This window comes from Artemia sp. Qi Xiang Cuo, chromosome 13 (genome assembly GCF_049724085.1).
Source record: "Artemia sp. Qi Xiang Cuo chromosome 13, ASM4972408v1, whole genome shotgun sequence".
Classification (NCBI taxonomy): domain Eukaryota; kingdom Metazoa; phylum Arthropoda; class Branchiopoda; order Anostraca; family Artemiidae; genus Artemia; species Artemia sp. Qi Xiang Cuo.
This window is the reverse complement of record NC_142806.1, coordinates 19,446,543-19,466,363: the sequence shown is the minus strand read 5'-3', so window position 1 is coordinate 19,466,363 and position 19,821 is coordinate 19,446,543. Positions and strand designations below refer to the sequence as shown.

The window sequence follows — 19,821 nt, the reverse complement described above, 5'->3', positions numbered from 1 at the left end:
CCCCTGGGGGGGGGGGCAAACTTCTCGTGGTGCCCTTAAGAGTAATAGGCACAAATAGAGACTTACTGCTGCTTGTTTCAGCCATCATCTAGCCACTGGCCGTTCTGCCTAATATCTGACATATGAGGAAGGCTATTTTGTGAATCACTACAAATATTGGACAAATTGAAGCCAGTAACAGATGCCAATATTATGTCCAGGAGGGGGGGGGTATTCCTCCTGGAAAAATTAAGTGTCGACATTAGCACAAGCAAAGATTTCTTGAGGAGGAATCCGAAGTGAAAGAACGCAGTTTTCTTGTTCGTACCTGTTCTTAGGATCCCGTACTGCTGGCTACTGACAAGTAGGGACGAGTGTTGACTGCCAGAATTAGTCAGAAGATGGCGAGTGGCATTCTCGGGATGGCGAAAAACAATGGTGGACACCTTGACACTATCAGGGAAGGCTCTTTTACTAAAGTGAAAAAAGAGATAGGTAAGCTAAATCTCAAAATGCCAGACTCAAGGAGCACCAATAGCCCAGCGACTATTTATTGTTTGGGTAGGGAGGCAATGGGCCTTTTTCATCTGAGCCTCAACTCAGTCTTGTGAGTCCACCCGTAGTGATAATAACCGTAATAAATTAACAACGTGATGGAAAGAAGCTCGTATTTCATGGGCAACGTTATTTGATAGAGAAGTATTGTAAAAAGGTAAGACACAAAGCTGCAAGACAAGACACAATGCTATGGGTAAGAGAATCAGATTATCTAAAGATATTAATTTGAAGAAATCTATTCTTATCGAAAATTGTCTGAAAAACTTCAATTCTTCTAATAGTGTTATTTCAGGTTGGTCTTATCTACAGATCCTGTTGAAAAAAGAAAGAAAAACAGATCCCATTGATAAGAAATTCAAAACTATGGCTGAAAAGAAGCTCGTATAACCAAGAACACTTTAGTCGATGGAGCCAAAAGATTAAAAAAAAATATCATGAGCCAAAACGCAGTGGTAAGTATCTACCGAGTTTGACTCTTGTTCCCAAAACGCGAAGAATTACAGAAAATTATATAAAACTACATCTTGTAAGTTGATAGACTTTCTCCATCATTGAATACGTCTAAAAACTAAATACTAGAAGGACTCCCTGCAGCAACAGGAGTAAAACAGCTAATTTCACGTAAGGAAAACAGAATAAAAAAAGAAGAAAAACAGAATCAGTATGGATGGATTTGAACAAGACGAATAGATAATATAAATTGTACTTGTCTCGAACATTTTTTGCAGATCTCTAGTAATTGCAAAACAATTATAATTGAGATAATTTTTCAATTACCTCAGCTAACTGCAAAATATGTAAAGGGTAGTCAATGAAGTGGAATGCAGAATGCAAGACAGAGAAATCCAAGCGGAGTAAGATACACTCATCAGATTCCTTTAAGGTTTTTTGCACCAGATATGGTGAGACTACTTAATTTTTGATTTAAACTCAATTTGAACTTTTGGCTTCCCTGTTTTGTCGGAATTATTCGCCAGTGGCGCACTGCTGCCGAGCGTAACTGCGTTCACCACGGCCAAAGTTTATATCGGCGCAGTTTCAGGACCATTGGCAAGTTTAACGTCAATGCCATTATTGAAGCCTGTTGAGAAGAAGTCAAATAAAATTGCTTTTTTTTTTTATACCTTCGTTTTTGGAAATGTTAAGAAGAATAAAAGACACAGCCAAGAACCTGGAAAAAGATGACAAAGAAAAAATGTGAATTTTTCTCAAATATTTCGATAGTGTTTTATATCTTATGAATTATAGCCTAGTCCTGACAGGTTATTAGCCTGGCATATCTCCAGGGTCCTTCCTAGGATTGCTGGTACTCAGGACAAAATCAATTATAATACTCCCTTCTGATTCAGTCATAAACAGAAAATTCCCATCTGTGGTGCCCCACCATGACACCCTGTTCCCTACATTTACATGTTCCTACTAAACTTTTGGCCATCTTGGAAAGGAGTTGGTAAAATTTACTTTAGCTACTTTTGGCTATCTTGGAAGGTTAGTTAAGAAAATGAAACTTTCAGGGATGGGTCTACAGGCTAAAGAATGTCCTTGGAAAGTATTTTGAAGTACCTACCTTCACTCCTTCTCCCTCTTGAGGGCCCTGAAATTTGCCTACATGACAGGTCTATACCTATTGAAATTTTGACAAAACAACATTTTACCTTAATTCTCAGTTATCAGTGTCTTTCTCTCTGGCTTTAGCTCTGAAAATGCAATTTTAGTTATTTAAGCAGCATTTTAAGCCATATCAATGTTTTAATTCCAAAATTTAGGAAAAGTATTTGCATATCTTTAAAACCTTATAAATTGGGATTGAGCAAAGTTGTGAAGCTGAAAACAATTTTGTTATGCTTCATTTAAACAGAAGATCTATTTTGCAAGGTTTTACTTCTATAACTTACAGATTTTTAAAGGTCATCAAAGGTCAAGATCCTCTAGAGGGAGAAGGAGTGGAGGTAGGTACTTAAAAATACCTTCCCGGGACATACTTTAGCCTGTAGACTCATCCCTGAAAGTTTCATTTTCTTAACATAACCCCTTTCTAAGATATTCAAAAGTAGCTAAAGTAGAATTTTACCCCCTGCCTATCCCCTTACAGGATAAATTATTCATTTTGGTAAAATTCTACTTTAGCAACTTTTGGCTATCTTGGAAAGGAGTTAGGTTAGGAAAATGAACTTTCAGGGATGGTTCTACATGCTAAAGTATGTCCCAGGAAGGTATTTTGAAGCACCTACTTCCACTTCTTCTCCCTATAGTGGGTCCTGAAATTTGCCTACATGACAGGTCTCTACCAAAACAAAATTTTTCTTTAATTTTCAGTTAGGCCTATCTGTTTCTTTTTCTCTTGCTTTTGTTCTGAAAATACAATTCCTGTTAGGCAATTTGAGTAGAATTTTAAGCCATATCAATGTTTTTTTTTTCTAAATTTAGGAAATATATTTGCATATCTTTAAAACCTTATAAATTGGGACTGAAAAGTTGTGAAGCTGAAAACAATTTTGTTAGGTAAATTTTTTGTTATTCATGTTATTGACTTAAAAATAAAGTAAACATACCACTTGATGCCTTTTTTTGGTAAGGTTCTACCAATCATATTATTGAGTTAGAAATAAAGTGAATACACCATTTGATGCCTTTTTTTATGCTGATAACAAATATAATAATCATTTCTATCGGAAATGAATTTCATACCCCCCCCTATATATACCTAACCTAACCCTGAATTGGCATATATAGGGGGGGGGAGGGCTAAAATTCATTTCCAATAGAAATGATTATTATATTTGTAATCAGCATAAAAAAAAGCATCAAATGGTGTATTCCCTTTTGTCCTAGGGTAAGACACCCAGTAGTCGGACACTTTAATCACTTTGAAAACTTTTTGACATTTAAACTACTCTAATTACTGTATTATACCACCTAGAAACTTAATTTTTTTACAGTTAAAATCCTCTTTCTTTTGTGAACAAGTAGGTTACTAATTCAAATAGTTTTGCCTAGTACAGCGCCTCCTATTTTTGAATTACTAACAAGTGACAATTCTGCCTAAAGTCAGACATACAAACGGCTCATTGTCAATAGCTATGATGCAATATTGCCTATTCCCAACCAGCAGTCTCCCTAGTCATGACCACCAGTAGTGAATCTGGATTTCCCAGTCTTGTTTTCTATACGCTGTAATCTCGGCAAGGCTAATTTCAAAAAAGCTTCAGATTGTAAATCACCATGTCGTAAATGAAAAATTAAATTTTAAAGGTTTATTACAAATTTGTATAACAAATTTGATTTTCAGAGAAGATAATAATTCAGATTGAAATTATTGAGAAAAGTGATTATCCTTGTTATTCAATGTGGGCATGTACCGATCAAGGATTTTTTTGGGGGGGGAGTGGGGGGGCGAAATAGGTGGATCCAATAAAAAAAAATTAAGGGGCGCAAAATAGGTTGATCTGATAAATTTGCATTAGGAGTAAGTTTAATTCACGCAAACTTGAGTTAATTAAGTAAATTACACTCTTTAATGCTCTTTTTTATGCTCTTTAAGAATATAGCAATCATTTTTGTTGGAAATGAATTTTAGCCCCCACCCCTATATATACCAATTCAGGGTATATATTTGCATATTAGGGGGGTTGGGGTAATTTTATTTCTGTGTAAATGAGAGGTAAGTTTCAACTTCCCCCCCCCGTCCCCCACCCCCCTAATATGCAAATATATACCCTGAATTGGTATATATAGGGGTGGGGGCTAAAATTCATTTCCAACAAAAATGGGTAAATATATACCAAATCTTATTATTGAGTTAGGAATAAAGTGAGTACGCAATTCGATGCGTTTTTTTTATGCTGATTACAAACATAATAATCATTTCCATAAGAAATGAATTTCAGCCCCCCCCTATATATTCCAATTAAGGGTATATATTTCAACATAAGGGGGGGGCAAATTTTGTTTCTGATGTAAATCGGAGGTAAGTTTAAACGTAAGTTTAAGATAAATATTCAGATTGAAATTATTGAGAAAAGTGATTTTCCTTGTTATTCAATCAGGACAGGTGCGGATCAAGGATTTTGTTGTTTTTTTGGGGGGGGGAAATAGGTGGATCCAATAAAAAATTAAGGGGGTGCAAAATAGGTTGATCTGATAAACTTGCATCAGGAGTAAGTTTAATTAACGCAAACTTGAGTAAATTAAGTAAATTAAACTACTTTAGGCTAAACTAGGGGGGCGTGCGCCCATTCGCCCCCTCCCCGCTGGATCTGTCACTGAATGAGGGAAACTGGTATTGCTAATGAAATAAAATAAAATAGGATGAATATGCAATAATTTGTAAACAAATTTGGGCTATATATTTTGGCTCAACGGAATTGTTGTTGTCATTTTAATGAAAAAATATGTCATTGTAATAGCGGGGAACTTGATTTTAATAACAGAGTACTTGGAAATGTTCTGCGGAGCTAATGTGTACGCGGGGGCTGGGTATGTATGGGGAAACGGTCATATAGGATGGAAGCTCTGTTTTTTCTGGGGGAGGTGGGTTAAACAAAAAAAAACTAAAAAAAACATAATTGGGTACTTACGCATTATGCGGGCACCGCATAATTTATAAGTTAGACCAATATTTTTTTTTTTTTTTGGGGGGGGGGGTAAAACCCCTGGATCCACCACTAAGTCAGCATTGAATTACAGAGCGTCGCAGAATATCTGATTTAAGTACGACATAAAAAAAAAATTAACTAAAAATAAACGATTAACATTAAACCTTAAAAAAAACATACATTGTTCTAAATTCGGAAGAGGTTGTGCCCACCTCAGCATCCAGCTCTTTATGCTAAACTTTGAATATGTCATAACTATTAAAGAAAAATTATTCGGCTCGCATACGTCACGGACTATTCTGGTTGCCCTTTTTTTGAGAGGACAACCAGAGAAATGTAAAATCACGAGAGGTCAGAACTTAAAACTTATACCATCAAATGTTATGAGACCAATTTTTAGTGCCCAAAAAAAGGGCACTAAAAAATATTTGAAGCAGTAATGATCAAAAAAGATGAAGAAACAAATTTTTTTTAGTAATACACATGCAATAATGTGGTTTAAATGGAATCGAAATTACATAATACATAAATATTTTTGTTTTAAGTTACGCGACAGCGAAAATTTCAAGCGACAGGAAGAAACAGAACGTGTTAAAAATGAAAGGGAAGAGTAAATGATTGTCTGGTTAACAAGCATGCAAAATAAAGTATCAGAACATGTCAAAAATGAAAGTGAAGAGCCAAGTTTGCATTTTTAGAGGAAAAGTGGAAGCGATAATGAGAACAAGTCCAAAATGAAAATAAGTGAGTATATGTAAGTATGACGGCACTAGACCCTTAGGGCCCATCCAGCGGTCCTGATCTCTGTTTTGTAATACAACATAACAATAACGATAAATTATTTTTGGTACTTGTTAAATATTATCTTGTTACATGGTCACCCATAAGGGGCGGGGGGAGGCAAGGGGGTGGTTGCCCATCCCGGGCTGACGGATGGTGTCATATCGGCCCTTGGGGGAGACCTTACAACCCGGGCCCTATAAACCATGAGGAGGTTCTCATCCTCAATGACATATGTTCTGAACTTTTAATCTACTTCAAACAAAATAACTCTCTCGTGATTTTGACTCAAAGCGTTTGGGGAAATGAGGGGCGTAGGGGGGGGTTCAAACTGGAAGCAAATTTGTACTAGGGGGATGGTTATGTTTGGGGGAACATCCATAAAGTATGGCATTTATGTTTTTTTCTGGGGGTTTTGTGGGTTAAATCCCCTATCCCCCCCCCCTGGGTACTGCCTTGCCCAAGGGAACAAATTTGCTACAGTACAAGGAAACCAGTCACGAAAAATCTGTCAAATAGGCAATTTGCAAGAGACCGCTATAGATAAATGACTGCAAAGTCATTCATCTAAGACATAGGCTAAAGACAGGCGATAATCTCATACATTTTTCTTAGTTTTTCTTTCAAATAATCAATTGTAAGCTGTTTTGCGGATCTAATTGACTTTCCAAATGGAAGGCCTAAATACCTAAGTGAGGTGGAAGATCAGAATGTAGCTGGACCAACTTGGATTGTTTCAAATGTAGAGATTACTTTTTGACTTAGTATCAAACAGTTCATGGTAACGAACTGTAGGTGAGGAGCAACCCGGCTCAATGGTAACCAAAACTCTAGAAAACAGGTTATTGATACCAATAGATACATGAAAAGAATCAGATTTCAATGCTGATTCCAAATATATAACTTTCATCAAGTTTATTGGTTCCCATCAAAAGTTACGCGCCTGAAAAAATTTGGCTGATTTTCAAAAAAAGAGGGGAAAACCCCCTAAATGTTATAGAACCTTAATGAAAATCACACCATCATATTCAGCATATCAGAGAACCCTGCTGTAGATGTTTTAAGCTCCTATCTACAAAAATGTGGAATTTTGCATTTTTTGCCAGATGAAAGATTACGGATGCGTGTTTATTTGTTTTTTTCCCAGGGGTGAACGTATTGATCCTATAAATTTTTAATGTCGCTTTACTTTAATCTTGAAAAATAACTTATTTTTATTTAATTGTGATCAAGTTCAAGGCATGCAATGAACACAAATAGATAAGCTGGCAATAACAACTAATCAATCTGTACTGAAATGACGTATCTTGTTCATCTTTTGGCATAGCTTTTTCAGTGTCTTAATGAACTAATTCAAATTGAAATATTGAACTGGTGAAATACACAAATGAAATATTCACAAATAAAAAAAAAATCTGGAAAACATCAAATAAAACAACCTTATCTCTTTTCTTCCTTGTACATGACGATGTAAAATATTAATTTAGTAAATAATTTCTGAGACCCCACTGGCTAATCGTGATAAAACAAAAAACCGCAATGACAAACAAAAAATTCTTTTTTTCTTCCCAATTTTTTGTTTTATAAGAATTTTGAAGATATAAAAGGACCAGAAAAATTTATACGTGTAAATTCTATATGCAGTACTGTCAATTGGGGAGCAGGGGTAGTTGCTTCTTTAAGCGGTTTTGCCCCCCTCCTATGTTTGGAAAAACATCCTGTTTGGTACTTTCATTTAGTACTGACTTTTTCTTGATATTTTCATCAAGTAAAATAAAAAAAAAACTTGTGCCCCTAGATTTCAAAAATATTTTCTCCCCAAGCCTTCCCCCTTCGAATCTTTTTTGCCACCCCTCTCCCCGCGCAGACTTTGAAAAATTCTTAATTTGGCATTTTCGATGAGAATAGTATTTTCTTGGTATTTTTATTAAAAGTTTTTGTGACTTTGACCTACATTTTTGTGAGTTGATACCACTACTTTCTTTTGGAAAGGAGCGGAACTTTGCCCATTGTTTACATATAGTATTGGTTAATGGGAAGTATAAAGACGTTTCAGGAGGGATTCTTTTCTGATGGGGGGGGGGGTGGGAGGAAAGGGTTACGGGGGAGGATTCTTCCATGAGGATGTTTCCTTGGGGGAAGGGACATTTCTATGAAGGGAGCGCCGGATTATTTAAAAAACAATCAGAAATTAAATAAAAAAAAGTTTTTAAAAGTTTTTTCAATTGAAAGTAGGGAGGAACATTAAAACTTAAAACAAACAGAAATTATTACGTATATGAGGGGGTTCTCCCCCTAGTCAATACCTCGCCCTTTTCACTAGAGTCTTTTTTTACTAGTTTCAAAAGAGCTATCTATTCTAATTAACCGGCTTTTGTGATTCAGGGGTTTGTGATTCAAACAAAACTCGAATTTTAGCGTAAAGAAAGGGATCGACTAGGGAGCAAACTCCCTAATACACGTTATAAATCATACAAAAACAGAAGTTCATTACGTAAGTAAACACGTAAGTTATGTCGGAAAAAAATTTTGAGATAGCTATTTGGCCAAAGAAGTAAAATTAATGTGCAAATTTCGTTTTAATTATTCATGTACGGTGAGCCAAAATCTAAGCTGCATTAATTCAAAAACGTTCAGAAATTAAATAAAAAAATTAACTGAAAGTAAGGAGCAACATTAAAACTTAAAACGAACAGAAATTGTTCTGTATATGAAAGGAGCTGTCTCCTCCTCAATGCCTCGCTCTTTACGCTAAAGTTTGAATCTGTTACACAACTTTATTTTTTAAAACAATAAAAAACTTAGTTTAAATACATAACCTAACCTATGTACCGTCCCCCCCCCCCTTAACAAACAAACAAAACACGTTTAAATATTGTAACTCCATGAGAAACCACAGCTTTGCAGTTTTTTATCTATAGCGGTCTCTTGCAAATAGCCTATTCGACAGGTTTTTCGTTACTGGTTTCCTTTTACAATAGCAAATTTGTTTCCTTGGGCAAAGCTGTACCCAGGGGAGGGGGGGGGTTGAACCCCCTTCCCCCCACCCTCCCAAAAACGAAATGTTTGTCTGACTTGTAAAAATATAACAAAAATGTAGGTAAACAAATTTTGGTGTTTACGCATCATGCAGGTATACTATACAGAGCTTCTACTCTCGAAAATTCAAATTCTGGGACAAGTCTTAAAAATTCGGGGAGTTTTCGGGGACAAGTCTTCAAGATTCGGGGATTTTTTGGGAAAAAACAAAATGGAATTTCGTTGCGAAAATTTGGGAGCCAAAATTGGTTGAGGAGCCAAAATTGAGAAGTCGCATATTGATTCCTTTTTTTCTTTATTTTTGCCGTTTAGAAAAATTGATGTGAGACTTGTCATGTATTGAAGTGACATGTTTGACCAATATTGATGGGGCATGTGCACTTAATTTTGATTGAATTCCGATAATAAAAATGAATTTAAGCTAAATTAAGACATCAGGACGAAGGATTATGGAGTATTCTTTTATATAAGGGCTATATTTCGTTAACTTATATAAAAGATTTAAAGCAAATGAATAACAAAAGGCGCATGTTCTCGTTAGAAAGTTCAATATTTGTCTTTAATAATGCCAGAGCAAAAAAAAAAACAAAGCAAAACAAGCATATTTTGGGTGTAGCTGCTGACGAGGAGAGGGATTAACGAATTTTTTATTGTTTAACAAAAATAAGGGTTGTGAGAAAGTCAAACTTTAGCGTAAAGAACGTTCCCCTTTCGTATACGGAATAATTTCTGTTTAAGTTTTAACGTTGTTCCTTACTTTCAGTTAAAAAACTTGTTTTTTTATTTAATTTTTGAACGTTTTTGAATTGATGCAGGTTTTGATTTTGGGTCACCATACATGAATAATTAAAACGAAATTTTCATATTAATTTTACTTTTATTTGGTTAAATGGCTTTCTCGAAACTTATTTAATTTTATTTACAAACGTTTTTATTAGTAATAAAGATAGGTAGCTTACAAATTAACTTACTTAACAAACTTCTACATTCATATATTTTTATTATTTATATTAGGGGGCTCGCCTACTAGTCAATACCTCACTCTTTAAGCTAAAGTTCGAATTTTGTTCCAGTTCTTTAAAAATGACCCCTTAATCACAAAGGCCGTTATTTAGAATAAATAGCTCTTATGAAAGTACTAAAAAATCTTTGGCTTAAAGAGTGAGGTACTGACTAGGGGATGAACCCCTCCTCCTCTGGATCCACCACTGTCATGGTTGCCGAGGTAGGTGTAACCTAGTAAAGAACAAACAACAGCGCATAGTAACCAAAAGTTAAAAACATTTTGAAAAAAAAAATTACTATTGAGAAAAAGTTGCCATGGGACATTTATTCACGAATGGTAAATATTATTTTGGTTCGTTTTAAAAGTAAAAATTTATTCCAAAAAAAAGTTTATGATGATTTCTAAAAAAAAGCCTAAAACACATCAAAAATAGTGTCAGATCAATATGAAAAGTGTACTGTTGGAATCTTGCATAGTTGAAAACATTGTACAGGGGAATATCAGGTCCACTTGTTCAGTTGTCGACCCATCAATGTGGAGGCAATGGGGTTTACGCCCCCCTAGCATAACCTAAAGTAGTGTCATTTACTGAATTAACTCAATTTTACGTTAATTAAACTTACTCCTAATACAAGTTTATCGGATTAAACTTTTTTCCAAGCCCTAAATTTTTTATTGGATCCACATATTTTGCTCCCCCCCCAAAAAAAAACAAAATCCTTGATCCGCACCTGTCCTCATTGAATAACAAGGAAAATCACTTTTCTCAATAATTCCAATCTGAATTATTATCACCCAAAATATGCTTGTTTTGCTTGTTTTTTTTTTTTTTTGCTTTGGCATTCTTCAAGACAAATATTGAGCTTTCTACTGAGAAAAGGCGCCTTTTGTTATTTCTTCGCTTTCAATCTTGTATATACGTGACTGAAATATATCCCCTTATAGAAAAGAATACTCCGTAATCCTTCGTCCTGATGTCTTAATTTAGCTTAAATTCATTTTATTATCGGAATTCAATAAAAATTAAGTGCACATGCCCCATCAATATTGGTCAAACATGTCACTTCAATACATGACAAGTCTCACATCAATTTTTCTAAACGGCAAAAATAAAGAAAAAAAGGAATCAATATCCGACTTCTCAATTTTGGCTCCTCAACCAATTTTGGCTCCCAAATTTTCGCAACGAAATTCCATTTTGTTTTTTCCCAAAAAATCCCCGAATCTTGAAGACTTGTCCCCGAAAACTCCCCGAATTTTTAAGACTTGTCCCAGAATTTGAATTTTCGAGAGTGGAAGCCCTGTATAGCATACCTGCATGATGCGTAAACACCAAAATTTTTTTACCTACATTTTTTTTACATTTTTACAAGTCAGACAAACATTTCGTTTTTGGGAGGGGGGGGGTGTTCAAACCCCCCCCCCTGGGTACAGCCTTGTCCAAGGAAAAAAATTTGCTATTGTACAAGGAAACCAGTAACGAGAAACCTGTCAAATAGGCTATTTGCAAGAGACCGCTATAGATAAAACACTGCAAGGCTGTGGTTTCTCATGGAGTTACAATATTTAAACGATTGTTTTTTGGTGTTTAAGGGTGGGAAGGTACCTAGGTTAGGTCATGTATTTAACGTAAGTTTTTTATTGTTTAAAAAAATAAAGTTGTGTAACAGATTCAAACTTTAGCGTCAAGAGCAAGACATTGAGAAGGAGACAGCTCCTTTCATATACAGAATAATTTCTGTTCGTTTTAAGTTTTAATGTTGCTCCTTACTTTCAGTTAATTTTTTTTATTTAATTTCTGAACGTTTTTGAATTAATGCAGCTTAGATTTTGGCTCACCGTACATGAATAATTAAAACGAAATTTGCGCATTAATTTTATTTTTTTGGGTAAATAGCTTTCGCGAAATTTTGTTCTGACGTAGCTTTCAAACTTAGTTATGTAACGAACTTCTTTTTTTATATGCTTTATAACGTTTATTAGGGAGTTTATTCCCTAGTCCATACCTTGCTCTTTACGCTACAATTCGAGTTTTGTTTGAATCACAAACCCCTGAATCACAAAAGCCGGTTAATTAGAATAGATAGCTCTTTTGAAACTACTAAAAAAAAGACTCTAGTGAAAAGGGCGAGGTATTGACTAGGGGGCGAACCCCCTCATATATGTAATAATTTCTGGTCTATTTTGTTAATAAACTTTTACTTTTAAAACGAACCAAAATAATAGTTACCATTCGTGAATCAATGTCCCCTGGCAACTTTTTCTTAATAGTAATTTTTTTTCAAAATGTTTTTAACTTTTGGTTAATATGGGCTGTTGTTTGTTCTTTACTAGGTTACACCTACCTCTGCAACCATGACAGTGGTGGATCCAGAGGGGGGGAGGAGGGGGTTCACCCCCTAGTCAGTACCTCACTCTTTAAGCCGAAGATTTTTTAGTACTTTCATAATAGCTATTTATTCTAAACGGCCTTTGTGATTAAGGGGTCATTTTTAAAGAACTGGAACAGAATTCAAACTTTAGGTTAAAGAGCGAGGTATTAACTAGTAGGTGAGCCTCCTAATATACATATTAAAAATATATGAATGAAGAAGTTCGTTAAGTAAGTTAATTCGTAAGTTACGTATCTTTATTACTAATAAAAACGTTCATAAATAAAATTAAATAAGTTTCGAGAAAGCCATTTAACCAAATTAAAGTAAAATTAATATGCAAATTTTGTTTTAATTATTCATGTACGGTGACCCAAAATCAAAACCTGCATCAATTCAAAAACGTTCAAAAATTAAATAAAAAAACAAGTTTTTTAACTGAAATCAAGGAACAACGTTAAAACTTAAACAAAAATTATTCTGCACATGACAGGCGATCTTCCCTCCTCAATGCATTGTTCTTCAAGCTAAAGTTTTACACTCTCATAACCTTTATTTGTGTTAAACAATAAAAAATTCATTAATCACACACCTTGTCGGCAGCTACACCCACACTATACTTGTTTTGAATTGTTTTTTTTTTGCTTTAGCATTCTTAAATACTAATATTGAGCTTTCTACTGAGAAAAGGCGCCTTTTATTATTTCTTCGCTTTCAATCTTGTATATACGTGACTGAAATATAGCCCCTTACAGAAAAGAATACTCCGTAATCCTTCGTCCTGGTGTCTTAATTTAGCTTAAATTCATTTTTATTATCGGAATTCAATCAAAATTAAGTGCACATGCCCCATCAATATTGATCAAACATGTCACTTCAATACATGACAAGTCTCACATAAATTTTTCTAAACGGCAAAAATAAAGAAAAAAAGGAATCAATAAATTAGTGGCACCTTTGTCACATTGGCCCCACCCCAAGATTTTCCTCATTGGTGCCCTTGTCACATTGGGCTTCCCCCAAGATTTTCCTCTAGATCTCTGCGACTTCTCAAACGAAAACTGCTGTCAAAAGCAATTAAGAAATCCTTTCTAGTTTCAAAGGCCACTTTCCAAAGTTTGTACCACAACAAATGGCCATCTTTGAAAGTATTAGCCTATTAAAGATTTTGAGGAATTTATGGAGAGGGGCATAGTCTTGTCAACTTGTAGAAACATTGGTACTGGTTCATTATGTGGGCACTGCTAAAGAAATCAATTTTGGTTCATGCTAATGAAATAAAATAAAATAGGATGAATATGCAATAATTTTTAAACAAATCTGGGCTATATATTTCGGCTCAACGGAATTGTTGTTGTCATTTTAATGACAAAAAATATCATTTTAATAGCGGGGAACTTGATTTTTATAACCGAGTAATGGAAAATTTTCTGCGGGAGCAAATTTGTACTAGGGGGCTGGTTATTTGTGGGAAAAACAAAAAACCGCGAAGACAAACAAAACATTCTTTTTTTCTTCGCAATTTTTTGTTTTATAAGAATTTTGAAGATATAAAAGGACCAGAAAAATTTATACGTGTATATTCTATGTGTAGTGCCGTCAATTGGGGAGCAGGGGTATTTGCTTCTTTAAGTGTTTTTGCCACCCTCCTATGTTTGGAAAAACATCCTTTTTGGTACTTTCATTTAGGAATGGCTTTTTCTTGAGATTTTCATCAAGAAAACTAAAAAAAAACTTTTGTGCCCCTAGATTTCAAAAATATTTTCCCCCCAAGCCTTCCCCCTTCTAATATTTTTTGCCACCACTCTCCCCGCGCAGACTTTAAAAAATTCTTAATTTGTCATTTTCAATGAGAATAGTATTTTCTTGGTATTTTTATTAAAAGTTTTCGTGACTTTGACCTATATATTTGTGAGTTGGTACCACTACTTTCTTTTGGAAAGGCGCGAAATAACTATACACCTTTAAACACGTTCATCGAAACTCGGTCACCAACCCCGGCTATAAACTAGAGCTACGTACACAATTACTGTTTGTTTGATAATTAGTTAACTTCTTGAAAAGGTTCTCTTCCCGCAGCGACAATCAGTTTGGGTTTAGAATTGGTGTCGGAGTTCAAAATGGTTATCCTGTTTTCCCTGATTAATTTCAAAAACCGAAGTTTTTCCGAGGGAAGTAAAGAGCCAAGTTGAAACTTAAAACGAACACAAATTAGTACTTCACAGATTATCTAACATATATCAATAAATCTAGTACAAATAAGCCAACTAATTATGTTTCCTATACTTTTAGAATTATAAAAAACTACCGCTTTATTGAAAACGTAAAATAGTATAGGAGTTTTGTTCCTGTAAAAGAAAAACAACTAGGGACACGTTTTACACAATAAAAATATTATCAATCCCTTTTCGGATCAATCCCTTTTAAGATAAAGTAACAATCCAGATTAGGATTTTGCTTTATTTTTTTTTACATTTAATTTGGTATTACTTCTGCACAATGGCGGAGTTCAATGACTGGCTCTCGTTTTGGTTCTGAAAAGGACATACAATTAGTCTGTAAACAAGTTGAAGTAAAGCAATCTTGATAGTATTAGGACTGGTGTAAGACCATGAAATGCCTTATCGATTCGTTTAGTGTTGTTAGGCTACATGCTTACTTTTGATTCTTAAATAAATAATCCTGTTTCTTATACTTGACTTTTGTGTTTTCAGTAAAGCGCTAGTTTTGTATAATCCTAAAAGCATAGAGAAACATAATTAGTTGGTTTATTTGTACTAGTTTTATTGATATATGTTAGATAGGCTGTAAAAGTAATAATTTTTGTTCGTTTTAAGTTTCAACTTTGCTCTTTACTTCCTTCGGAAAAACTTTGTTTTTTTAAATAAATTTTCTTAAGAATACACTTTACTTGACCTTCAAGTAGCGCATCAAGAATATGATATGCCTAGACTTCGCTACAACTACGTTGAATAAAATGACTATCTGAAAATTTTGATTTGATGTGTTTGGGGAAATGGTGGGCATGAGAGGGGGTTAATTACTCTCCCATCACTTTTGACTATTAAAAAGGGCATTAGCCCTCTTAATTTCCAATTGATTGAGCTCCTTTTGAATTTTTTAAGACAGTGCTATCTATAAAAACCAGGGCATAACTTACAACCTTTGCCCTGGGGCTGGGGGGGTTGTCATCCTCAAATGCATAATTTCCAGAACTTTCAACTACGTTGAACAAAATGACTATCTCTAAACTTAGATTGAATATATTTGGGGAAATGGTGGGCGTGAGAGGGGGGTTAGTTGCCCTCCATTCACTTTCGACTATTAAAAAGGACACTAGCCCTTTTAATTTCCAATCGAATGAGCTCCAACCCTTGGCTTGTAGACTGGGGGGGGGGGGGAGTGTCCTTCTCAAAGACGTAATATCCAGAACTTTGAAATGCGTTGAACAAAACGGCCATCTCAAAATATTTATTGGATGAGTTTGGGGAAATGGTGAGCGTGGAAGGGGTGTTAGTTGCCTTCCAATCACTTCCGACTATTAAAAAGGGCACTAGCCATTTCAATATCCAATCGAATGAGCCCTTTTTGAAGTTTCTACGACAATACTTTCTATAAAAACCTTATATGCCCCCCTGAAACCTTATAAAAACCTTAAAAAACCTTAGTTATGCAAGGGGTTGCATAACTTACAACCCCTGCCCTGAGGGCTGTGGGGGGGGGGTGTCATCCTTAAAGACCTAATTTCCAAAACTTCCAACTACGTTGAACAAAATGGCTATCTAACAATTTTGATTGGATGTGTTTGGGGAAAAGGTGGGCGTGAGAGTGGGGTTAGTTGTCCTCCAATCACTTTCGACTATTAAAAAGAGCACTAGCCCTTTGAATTTCCTATCCAATAAGCCTTTTGAAGTTTCTACGATAAAGCTTTCAATAAAACCTTATATGCCCCCAGGGCATAACTTGTAACCCTTGGCCTGAAGATTGTGGGGGGATTGTTCTGCTCAAAAATATAATTTCCAGAACTTCGAACTGCGTTGATTAAAATGGCTATCTCAAAATTTTGATTGGATGTGTTTGGGGAAATGGTGGGCGTGGAAAGGGTGTTAGTTGCCTTCTAATCACTGTTGACTATTAAAAAGGGCACTAGCTATTTCAATGCCCAATCGAATGAGTCTTTTTTGAAGTTTCTATGACAAAGCTTTCTATAAAAACCTTATATGCACCCAGGGCATAACTTAGAACCTTGCCCTGAGGGCTGTGGGGGGGGGGGATTGTCATCCTCAAAGACCTAATTTCCAGAAATTTCAATTACGTTGAACAAAATGGTTATATCAAAATTTTGATTGGATGCGTTTGGGAAAAAGGTGGGCTTGAGGGGGGGGGGGGTAGTTTGCCCCCCAATCACTTTCGACTATTAAAAAGTGCACTAGCGCTTTAAATTTCCAATCGAACGAGCCCTTTTTGAAGTTTCTTCGACAAAGTCTTCTATAAAAACCTTATATGCCTCCAGGGCATATTTTACAACCCTTGCCCTGAGGGATCTGGGGGGAGTTACCCTCCTCAAAAACATAATTTCCATCTGGAAATCAACAACGTTGAACAAAATGGCTATCTCAAAATTGTGATTGGATGTGTTTGGCGAAATGGTGGGAGTGGAAGGGGTGTTAGTTGCCTTCCAATCACTTTCGACTATTAAAAAGGGCACTTCCCACTCCAATTTCCAATCGAATGAGCCCTTTTCGAAGTTTTGGTGACAACTTTTTCGATTCCTAGTGCCCTGGTCTAAAACCAAAAAATAATAAACAATACATTGTGCCAACATTGTTCTCTGCTTAGGCAGCGCTATTGCGCTGTCTATGATAATGGCTCTTATATGCTGATATTCATTTTTTTGTCGTTAGAAGTTAAATCCAATTGGTTATTATTAGCATCTCCATTGCTTAACCAAAAAAAGTGTTTTTTTTTTAATTTAAATTTTAACATAAACATTAGGTGTTGTTTAAAAAACCAAAATTTTTTCACCATAGCTTTTTCTAAATTAAGGTTCTCTTCTATAAAGCATTGTTTTAATGATTGACTTCTTAACTTCTTTCTTTATGGTTGTCAGAGTATGACAGCATTGTAAAGATCAGCCGTAGTACTAAAATTAAAAGAATCTCAATAGCAAAATAAAGCTAAAAAAGAATCGAAAGTAAAGTTGAAAAGCCATAAGGAAAGTTTATTACCCAAAATACCAATATATCAATATACCAATAATACTGATTCAGGGACTCTTATTTAGGAACTCGACGATAAGTCGCTATTTCTGCGATGTTTGTGCAAATTGTGTCTTTAACGATTAACAGTAATTATATACAATACATAATATGTACACAATTTTATACATACAGTATGTACGTACAAATGCAAAACCAATTTGTGGTATTGCAATTTCAACTTCTAATCTTGAAAAGATATAAGGGTTCATAAAGAATTTAAAGGTTCTTCAAAATGATGAGAAAAAAAATCGGTTGAAAACTGTTTTTCTTGTTTCTGTATAACGCATTTTGTATGCACGAATTGTGCTGCAGTTTGGCATATACAGTCCCAAGCGTTTAAACTAGTAAATATCGTCCTCTATGTTTTCCGTTTTAACATATAATCAATTATTTATAGATCCACAAGACACTGAGTAAAGAGAGAGGTTCGACTTTTACATACCAAGAAACATCTGAGCCTCTTAATGCTGGTTTTGATTGTTACTACTATGGTCTTGTTTATTCTGATGTTCAAAACATTCAACCTCCGTATGAAGCACTTATTAGGTCTGGACATTTGAAAATCTCTGAATTTGGCCTTAGCGGAGGAGGTAGTATTTATGTTTAGCCTTGTTTAGCCTTAACTAAACTGCTAGAGTAAAGTTTATATGTGTTTTTCGGAATCCGGGGGGTGACTTTTTATTATTTTTTAATGGAAAATACAAGGAAAAGGTATTTCTCAATGAAAATACCAAAAAAGGGTATTTCTCAATGAAAATACCAAAAAATTGGTATTTTTGAAAATACAGTGGTGTATGGTCCCCTCCAATTAACGCCACTGTGTTTGAACTGGTCATTTAAAAAAGGTTAACACTTGATAAAGCCATATATTTCAAAAATGGAAAAAATTGAGGTCATACTAAAATCATTATGCATAAATTCACCAAGAACATTGAGAAGTCGTGCAATACTTACTTATTTTTCAACGAATTTGTTTATCAAAACAAGTGTATGCTTCATCAGGATCAGTTTGTGAGGGGTGGAATGAATCTAGGTTTTTAGATTCTTGCCAGTTTGGCAAAAATTCCCAGCCAAGCCAGGGCCGGATTTAAAGCTTTGACAGTTCTAGGCTCAAGTGTTTTTGTTGCTCCATTCCTGCGAGATTTTCCGAAAATCCCCGAAAATTCGGGGATAGTGGAAGCACTGAAGAGAACGCGACTTATGAGCCAAAAGTAGTGAAAGAGAGATGTTATACCGAACTCTCAGCTGCCATTCTTGGGAGATAATCTGACTTTTTATTAGCGGCCACGCAATTCCTGTTTTGTTTTAAAATCACTTTTTTGTGAATAGGCAGCGCGGCGGCAGAGTGCACCTGGCACTTTGACGAGAAATAACACCAGTCCTGTTGTTGTTAAGAAAAAAAGGATTAAGTAGCATTAATGTCGATCAAGTCCAAGACAAATTTTCAAGATGCAGGCTCCCAAAGTTAGAACATAAAAATGAATTCCTTATTTGCGGTTATAACAAACTAAAACAGTTAATAATCTTAAGATAATTTTGCTGTGATAAGTAAAAGTTTCCTTGAAAAAATGTGACAAAAAATAATAAAATAATTTGACAAAAAGATTTGGTTCATTCGTGCTATAAAAAAAGCATCTTCTCAACTGCAGGAATACCTCTGCCGATGTGGGAATTAAAATTTTGCTCATAAATGCAGTGAACAAATGTTAAGTTTTGGCAACGTTCGGGCCTGAATATTCCAATAGGTCCGGGCCAAGGGGCACACAGTACCAGGGGGCGCAATAAATTATTACTGAGTGATATTACTGGTTTCTGTATCGCAACTTTTTGCCAAAAACAATTTTTAAGCCGATGAACTAACTCTTGCATGTTCTTGTTTTTTTAGGGGGATGGGTTGGGAGAGGATATTTGGCAATGTGTCATCCTTCATCCGCACAACGTGCCCTAGCCACCTCAACCTTTCTTTCATTATAGCCCTAGAGAGCGGTATTGAACCACATTTTTTCGTATAGCCTATTGTTTGAAATACGGTCAGTCAGCCGGGTACCCAGAACAATCCTTAAACAATTTCTCTGGAAAACATCTAGCAAATCTTCATCCGCTTTTCTGAGCTCCCATTCTTCAGAGCCATATTTGACTACCTTCATCACTGTAGCTTCCAGTATTCTAATCTTGGTTTGCAGACCTATCTTCCTATTCTTCCAAACTTTTTTTTAACTGTGAAAAAAACA

General features: G+C 35.2%; 1 pseudogene across 1 annotated transcript in view; it reads left to right on the top strand.

Moving 5' to 3' along the window:
• Window positions 1–971: 971 nt before the first annotated feature.
• LOC148945044 (set1/Ash2 histone methyltransferase complex subunit ASH2-like) overlaps window positions 972–19,821 on the top strand; it is a 40,499-nt pseudogene continuing 21,649 nt past the window's right edge. The window contains exons 1-2 of the transcript XR_016142751.1: window positions 972–989; window positions 17,988–18,180. The product of XR_016142751.1 is annotated as a set1/Ash2 histone methyltransferase complex subunit ASH2-like (transcript). The remainder of the gene's footprint in view (window positions 990–17,987; window positions 18,181–19,821) is intronic.